Source organism: Oryzias latipes, chromosome 23 (genome assembly GCF_053564925.1).
Source record: "Oryzias latipes strain Hd-rR chromosome 23, Olatipes_Hd-rR_3.1".
NCBI classification, from domain to species: Eukaryota; Metazoa; Chordata; class Actinopteri; order Beloniformes; family Adrianichthyidae; genus Oryzias; species Oryzias latipes.
This window is the reverse complement of record NC_136259.1, coordinates 3,242,402-3,251,304: the sequence shown is the minus strand read 5'-3', so window position 1 is coordinate 3,251,304 and position 8,903 is coordinate 3,242,402. Positions and strand designations below refer to the sequence as shown.

Below are 8,903 nucleotides of genomic sequence, written 5' to 3'. Positions count from 1 at the left end.
AGGTTCTACTGAGATTTGAACTCAGACTACTGGATTCAGAGTCCAGAGTGCTAACCGTTACACCATAGAACCCTATGTCCACTTACATCCATACAGGCTTCAGTAAAATAATTTATAATAAAATGGAAAATATTCAGACCAATGCAAAAGACTTTTTTGAGTTTTATTTTTATTTTTAGTCCTTTAGTTAGGGTTACGGTATTTTTACGGGCTTTTTCAAAAGGAAAAAAAGAATTATGGCGGCCTCTTCTCGAGGTCAAAGGCCGACAAAACTCCAGAGTTAAACTAGCAGCATGTGAGTGAGGTTTCGTGAAAAACGCTTGAAAATAAGTTCATTTTCCTTTTATTTTGTAAAAATGTCAAAATCGTGAGATCACAAATTTTGGCACAAAATGGCAGCCAAACCAGTTGGTCGTGTTGCCATCCCACAATGATTTCAAAACTTCTTTTAATTATCCTCGACAAAGACATGTTGGTTTTGTTGTCGATTAAAAAAAAGCACCCTAATGCATGCTGGGAGTCACGGCTCAAAGAAGCCTCATCTGCAAAGAGTAGAAATCCTGTGGTCCTCAAAGCTGACGCCCTCTGGCTGCATCTAGAAATTCTGTCCATAAAGATTATGGAAGGAACTGGTGATAAAGGGCAGCCCTGCTGGATTTAAACATGCACTGTGAACAGCTCCACGCTTCACAGATCTGATCTGTTGTTCCTGGATCTGATCTGTTGTTGACTTGAGGGACTTAAGGGCTTCATCCACTCCTGCTGCTTTGCTACAGAGGAGCTCGTCGACGACCTCGGTGACTTCAGCTTGGCTGATCTGGTCTTCTTCATTCAGTAGAGGGTCTGGTACGATGTGTTGGGGGGGGTAGGAAAACACTTCCAGGTGAGTAGAAGTGAGGATGAATTGGAGGGACTAGTAGCCATGAAAAATCTAGCAGTGTGTCGTGAAGTCTAAAGTAAAGCAGCAAAAGAGGAAAGATAAAGGTGACTTAGATGTAACAATTTCCATCCAGACTTTCTGAACCGCTCTTAGTCCGGCTTGTCACCTAGGACCTGTTTGCAATGGGAGACCCTAACAAGAAGGTTAACCCAATACAGCACAGCTTCTAGGATCACTCAAGCCCTCAAACCCCTCCACCACGGTAAGGTGGCGGTTCACGGAGGAGATTTTTTTATTTTTTTTATTTTAAGCACCAAATGTAGTCAAAAAAGTAAAAACAAACAAACAGATTTACTCATTACAGAAATGATGAATAGCACATATCAAAAATAATGAACAGACTAACAAAGACATACTTAAGTCCCATTTGCTTCATTAAATATAGTGATCATTAACTAAAGTCAAGTAGATCTTGATTTATTTCTTGGAAAGGAGAAGGAAGAATCAAGTTGATATAATCCCACCTCTACTAAATTACATCATTTTATAGTTTTGCATTGTTTTCGTAATTCGGTTCTGATCAGATAGTTTCTTTTCTAGTAACAAAATCTATGTTTTATTTATGTATGTGTGTGTGTATGTGTGTGGGTGTTTGTGCTTTTTCCTGCTTTGCTTTAGCATCTTGATTTATTTCCAACAGTTTCTCTGTAAGGATCCCAACTTTCTTTCTCACTCTGATCCTAAACTTGAACTCTCTGTCCATAGTTCTGTTTTGGTCAAAGAGCGTCTTCTTAATCGTCCAATCATCCATGGCCTAAAGTTTCTTCTCTTCTAGATGTGCATCTTTCTCAAACAGCTGTTTTTAAAGTCAGCTATTCTTTTTTTCTATATCATGTACATTTTCTTTTGATGTCTTGTCATCACTGGCAGCCAAATGTAAATGATAACTCTGGTTTTCATCCACCCACCCATATTCTTAACCCGCTTTATCCCTTCTGGGGTCTTGAGGATGCTGGAGCCTGTCCCAGCTACTGTTGAGCAAAGCAACGTTTGTCTTTCTACATTCTAGATTGTTCTGCCGGCCCTCCTCCGCCCCATTCTCCACCTGGACCAATATTCTAACGTGTTCTGGCCTTCAACCAGCATCAGCGTCTAGGCTCTGGGTTTTATTCATCTATTGTCCGAGCTTATCCCACCAGAATAAAGACATCATCTGCCCAAAGCCTGACCGCCTAAAGACTATGGACTATTTCAGGAATATTTTTCTATTACACACACATCTTTATTATTTACATTCCTTAGATCTCTAATCAAACTTTATATGTATAGCACTTTTCCATTTGACCTAAATCAAAATGCTAAACATTAGAAACATTTTCCACATTTAAAAACTAAAACCCAGAAAAAAATACAAAAAAACATCATAGAATGCCCCCCCACCGCACATACACCACTCAGAGACTTTGTGTGTGCGTAGTGAGTGTTTTTGTGTGTTTGTGTGTGTTGGGGGGGTAAAAAAAGGGTTTTAAAAAGTAAAGAAAAAGAACTGAAGAACTGAATGTTAGAAAAACTTATTAGACTTGACTACCTCTTCAATGAAGGCTTTTTTAATGTCCAGACATTTATTATAATTGTGATAGAATTATAATTTATTTTCTTTGAATATGTTTTTTTAGGTTGTTGATGCTTCTTTTGCAGAAATGACAACTTTTGACCTTTGACTCTAGATTTGTTTGACTGAATCTCTACTCTAATTCAGTCGACTAAAAGTATACTAAAACTAACAGAATCAACAGGACTAAATTGTGACTAAAACTAAAGCTTATCTTAATTAAAATACTATTCCTACAACTAAATTAAATTCTCTGTCACATTAACCCTGGTTTTCTTTGTCTCTGTGATTTCTGTGGCGTGGCTTAAAAAGGTTTGTGAAGCGCTTCCACAGTGATGGTTTCTGTGCTTTGGTCTGTTCAGACGGCAAAGATTCTGGTTCTTCCCTGTCCTCATGTCCTGACTCCATTGATGGAACAGGCTCTGATGGTGATGGGGGGCTGACTTCTTCCTGAGAAATCCTGAGGTCTTGAGCTTCACCAGTGTCCAGAAAGTCTAGGATGGTGGTGTCCGTTTCCTCAGCCTCCTCCTGTTCTGAGACCACATGTAGTTCTGATGCTGCATTTTGTGGCTCTTCATTTTCAGTCTGAGGGGCTATGATGGCGTCAGTTCTCTCATACTCCGCCTCTTCCCAGACCACTTCTGGTTCAGAGAGATGGTTTTGTGACCATCCATTTAAATCCTGAGGTGCTAAGAACATGTCAGTTTCCTCAGCCTCCACCTGGTTATTTACCACCTCTGGTTCTGACACTTTGTCCTGTGTTTCAACACGAAGCTGGACTTCATTGGCAGAGAAACTTTGTGCAGGTTTCCCTGAAATCCCATTGACTGCAGTCTCCAATGGGATTTGGATCTCTTCCATCTTGTGTTTCAGATCTTTCTCTGCATCCTCTTCAAGTTTCAGTCTTTGTGCCAGTTGCAGATTGTAAAGGGTTTTTTCCTGCAGCTCTTTCTTCAGCAGTGCCAGTTTGTTCAATGCTTGGATATGAGCCTCTTTCTCTCTCTCCTCACATTCTGGCTGCTTTGCTTCAGCAGCTTCATTGAGATCCTTCAGTTCTTCTCTCAGAGTGACCACTTTACGTTCACACTGGGTCCTAAACTTGACCTCTTTCACCAGCTTTATGTTTTTCACATTGAGTCTATGAAGCTTATCCCCCCGATCCCTCCGGGCTTCACGTTTTTCCTTCTTCAGTTTAGAAAGATATGCGTCTTTCTCCATCAGCTGATTTCTCAGGTCTGTTATCTCTTTTTTAATGTCCTCTACATTCTCCTTAGATGCCTGGTCCTTACTGACAGCCACATTTTCATGATTATTCTGTTTATTTGGTTTTCCCAGTGGAGGACATTGATTGGCTGACTGAGGGTCGGTGATTTCTGAACGGAGTTCAACTGGATATGGGGGGTTTCTTCTCTGGGGTGGGGGAACACAGTTGAAGGGGACATGGGGGTTTTTGTGTCCCCATCTAGGGTTCCTGTGGGAGGCATGGACTGGTGGTTGTGGGGGTCGCATGCCAGAGGGGGGAAATGCGGGGTTGAAGGGGACATGAGGGTTTTTGTGTCCCGAATTTGGGTTCCTGTGGGGGGCATGGACTGGGGGATGTGGGGGTCGCATGCCAGAGGGGGAAAATGCAGGGTTGAAGGGCACATGGGGGTTTTTGTGTCCCCATCTAGGGTTCCTTTGGGGGGCATGGACTGGTGCATGTTGGGTGTACATTCCAGAGGGGGGATATTCTGGGTTGAATTGGACACGGTGGTTTCTTTGCCCAAAGTGAGGATTCCCGTGAGGCCGGTAGAATCCCTGGTGTGGGTTAGTCGCGTGGTTTCTCTGATTTCCAGACATTTTCCAAACAATCTTTTGATCCTTGCAGAGCTGATCTCTTTGAATCTCAAAGTGAATTCTGGCAGACAACATGACTCCTATTTATGAACTTCTGAAAAGGATGTCATATGACACGTTATGACATCATGACATGCAATATGATGTCATGACGTGACAGATGACATCATTAAATGTAAGTTCACATTATGACATCGTGTCTTGACAATGATGTCATCATGACCTAATGTGATTTATTGTATGTCATGATGTCATCTACACACACAAAATTTCTGAATGGTGTGTTTGCGGTGGGGGGGCATTGTATGATGTTTATTTTTATTTTTTTGTCTGGCTTTTAGTTTTTAAATGTGGAAAATGTTTTCCTAATGTTTAGCCTTTTGATTTACGTCAAATGGAAAAGTGCTATACATCTAAAGTTTGATTAGTACTGAGCCTGTGGCTTGACACGGGTAAAATAGCAAATATCTCATTCCCACGCATTAATTAATTTGTGCAAACGAAATAACTATTCACTTCATAAACTCAAACTCAAACTTTATTTATTTATATAGCGCCTTTCATTTCAGTTAAAAACACAAAGCGCTTAACATAAAAGCAGATAAAAAAGTCATAAAAAATGAAAATAGTTAAAAACAGGAAATAAAGGACAATCATACAAAGATGGGACCCCTCCCTCACCACACCCCACCGACCCAGTTACCCCAGTAGAACCCTAAACAGAAACAAAGAACTCTCTCAGACACAGTCCACGGGATTCACCCGAAAATGTAGTTTGGGAAGCCAAGCAACATTCTTTTGAAGGGCTACAATATTCAGAGTCCATAGGACTGTCCAAGATCCAACTCACAGACCCACTCTGTTTTAAATCGTTCCCAGTCGTCTTTCAATTAGGATTATGGCGTTTTTAGCCAAAATCTATAAAAACCTGTCCTGTTTTCTAGGACATAGTTTCTGCAGAGCTGCAGGAGTTATAATAATAGAAATTATTAATTAATAATAATAGAAATAATAGCAATTCACCTCTGAGTAGACTGTTGATGCAGAATAAGCCCGCCCCCTTCCCCATTCTCCCTATGTTTACACTCTCTCCTGCTAGCTTACAGCCCCTCACACCCCTAACCCAACATTACCGCTACAAATAAAATGGTGAACAGTATCTGAGGTATCCAGCCGTACAGTTTTTATCCAAATGCAAGCTCAGACAAGGAAAACAAAGACGTTGTCTACAAAGATGCATCAGAATGGGGCGGAGCAGGAAGCTTGTTGCCCGTCGACTGTAGCACCTATATCACAACCTTTGTCAAACTGCATTTTTTCATCTGCTCCTGATTCACAACCTTTTTAATGGAGAAATATTCAGAAATGCCATTTGAATCTGAATTTTCTTTACACATGTCCTCTCTTATTAGAAAACTCCACATGGACACGTTGAAAACGCTAAAAACCTCATTTTTATGGAAGTGGACCTTTAAATGACCTCAGCAGCAGTCTTCCTCCTCCTCCTAATTCGACTTTGTGCAGAAAGATAAAGACCCTACATGACATTTGGAGTTCCTTCCTGTAGATGTGTTTGAGTTTTGTTGCATTCGCGTTAGCTGCACGGCGGCGCAGTGGTTAGCGCTCTTGCCTCACAGCAAGAAGATCCTGGTTTAAGTCCCGGCTGGCGGACCTGAACCAGAACATCGATGGGGGTGCTTTTTGTGTGTGGAATTTGAATGTTCTCCCTGTGCATTTGGGGTTCTCTCCGGGGACTCTGGCTTCCTCCCACCGTCCAAAAACATGCTTCACAGGTTAATTGGTTAATCTAAATTGTCCCTAGGTGTGAATGTGAGACTGAATGGGTGTGTGATTGCGCCCATGCGACAGACTGGCGACCTGTCCTGCCTTCACCCACAAGTGGCCAGGATAGGCTCCGGCGGCCCCGTGACCCTGAAAGGGAATAAACGGTAGAAGATGAATGAATGAACGTTCTTCACCTCATCGACACTGACAGATGTTTATTGGAAAGTGTAACCCCACGAAGGCTGTGGGCTGTCGTGAGGATCCTGCGTGTGTTTTGGCTTAGAAAGATGACAGAACTGCTGAGCCGCACAGCTGCTGGCTGACCTTCCTGTGGAACAGCAGCAGGAAAACCGAACAAATTCAGGATCCAACACATCTGAAGCATTAATGGCGTTGCCCAGCGTCTCCCTGCAGTGATATCTGCAAGCAGAGGGGAGGATTGGACAACGTTTCCTCTACATGGGGGCGTCTTGTGCTCCTCAGACCCCTCACAGAGTGGTCCCGAGGGTAGGAGGGGTTATCTATGATGGATGTTTGCTTTGCCAGCATTCTTCTGGCCACCACCTCCCCCAGTGACAGAAACAGCTCATTTTTTTGCTGTGTTCATGCTGTCAGTTCTGCCGACTCTGTTCCAAAGTTCTGAAAACCTTCCTCAGGTTTTGTTTGCTTTCCCACACAGCGCTGACAGAAGTGAAGCTAAAGCCTGGGGGGGGGGGGGGGGGGGGGGTTCTAACACTGCTCATGTGGGGGCAGCATTGCCCAACACAGGGAACTAAAAGCACGGAGGAGGAAATCGGCTCCTCCTGCTGATCCTTCTGAGCATCTCACAGTAAGAACCTACGGTGGCCCTGAGGGGCAAATCACACCAACACAGAACATTTTCGTCGGTATCAAACAGGAAGGCATTGGGAGCCGAATGGAGAGTCTTTGGTATGACTCGACCGTGGACAGAACCCACGACCTTCTGGTCTGAGGATGGACACACTAAGGTCGCTGGTTTTAGTCCCATTCAGTGTAGGACAGTGTTGATGAATAAAAGGCATTAAACGTAAAACTGCAGTCATTTCAGTGATGTGCTGTGAATGAAATTGTTTTGGTTTTTATCCTTGTTTAAATGTATTTTTTTTAAATGTTAACTCTAACTGACCTCTTTACCATTTCAGAAACATTTCTGTGCTTTTTCTTACCCCCAACTAGGACGAGGGGGTTTTACGACATAAGGAAAGAATGCTGTTTGAACTGAAACCCCCCCAAATGGTTCACTATACGACCCCCCCCCCAATAAACTCTTTAACTTTGTCTGTCTGCTTGGAAATGTCACCTACTTCTATGTTCAATAAAAGGACGAGGAAAGGAGCAGTCCTCTGAGAGAGACGAAGAGGACTGGTGGAAGTTCTCCCTTTGTCTACAACAAACATACTTGTTGTTGTGGTTTCTTTATCTGATATGCTGTGAGGAAGAAGAAGATCCTCTTCAAAGACTTCTGAGAGGGTTGCAGTTAGGACTCTGGATTGAACACCTTTAGGGGGCGGGGTGACCCCCTTCCCAGACTGACCTGAAGCTGGCATAGATTCCTGCTGGTCAATATTTAAAACAACTGCCACATTGCTGTGCATCTGCTGGGGGGAGGAGGGGGGGCATTTGTTGACGCACCCAGGCCTGCTTTCCACTAAGGCTCAGCGGCGGTGCTGGTCCGATTGGACCAGAACCTCCGTGCAGGAGCCCAGCAGTCGTCACAGAAACAACTTCCTGCAGCTGCAGAGGTTGTGGAGACGCAGCACTTCCCGCTCAGCTAAGGGGGGGGGGGGGGGGGGGGGGTCTCATGGTGGTGGTGTGTATGACCTTTGAGTGAACACCACTCAAAGAGAACTGGACCGAGCAAGGATGACATCACCCATAGAAAAGGGTTCACTTCCTGCTCCAACCACATGAAGTCGATTCCACCTTTTGGGACCCAGAAACCATCAGCAGTGATTGGTCTGGGTCCAATCACCAACCAGTACCAGTTACTTCTTAAATGACGTCTATGGGATTTTGGCTTCTTGAAACCAGCTGGAACTTCCTCTTTGGACTGTCAGGGGGAGGGGGTCACTCAGTCCAGTTCTCATAAACAGTCACATGTCCCTCTCTCTAAAACCAAAAACTTAGATTACAAAACCTAGGAGTTACAATAGACTCTGAGTTAAATGTTACTAGTCCCATCTCATCTCCAAAATGAAAAAGATCGTGTCTGAGACGACTCAGACAAACTAATCCGTGCTTTTGTAGGTCAGACTATTGCAACGGCCTTCTGGGCTCTTTAAACGAGGCATCAAAACAACTGCAACACATTCAAAAGCATCAATTCTTGTTAAGAAGTCTTCAGGGCGTCCAGGAAAGTCTAACTAGCGCCAGGTGGGACTCCTAAAGAGGATTCAGCAGCGGGATCAGAGTCCCATCAGCGCAGAGCTGCTGAGTGAGCGCAGCAGCTCACTGGAACATCTGCAGGGCTGAACAGGAAGTGGCGTTTTCACCAACGGACAGACACCGAGCCGCTGTAGGGCTTGATTTACACGCGTCTCTATTGGATCATAAAACTGCTGATCAGATCAGATGGGAGGATGCTGATTCATCTGGCTCTACCTTTGCAAACCTTTATGCAGACTCTTACCACCTGGGGAGGCCTTAGCAGCCTCAATACAAAGCAACAGAAATGCAGTCATCAGTCAACCAGAAATGCATTTTTCTTTTAATAATGCATTAATATTTTAGAAGTGCAACAATGCATAGATGACAGTATAATCTATAAAC

At 43.6% G+C, this 8,903-nt stretch overlaps 1 non-coding gene across 1 annotated transcript; it reads right to left on the bottom strand.

The window, feature by feature from the left end:
- Positions 1-72, bottom strand: trnaq-cug (transfer RNA glutamine (anticodon CUG)). Its single transcript has one exon. It is a non-coding gene; the product is annotated as a tRNA-Gln (tRNA).
- Between the last annotated feature and the right edge of the window lie 8,831 nt (positions 73-8,903).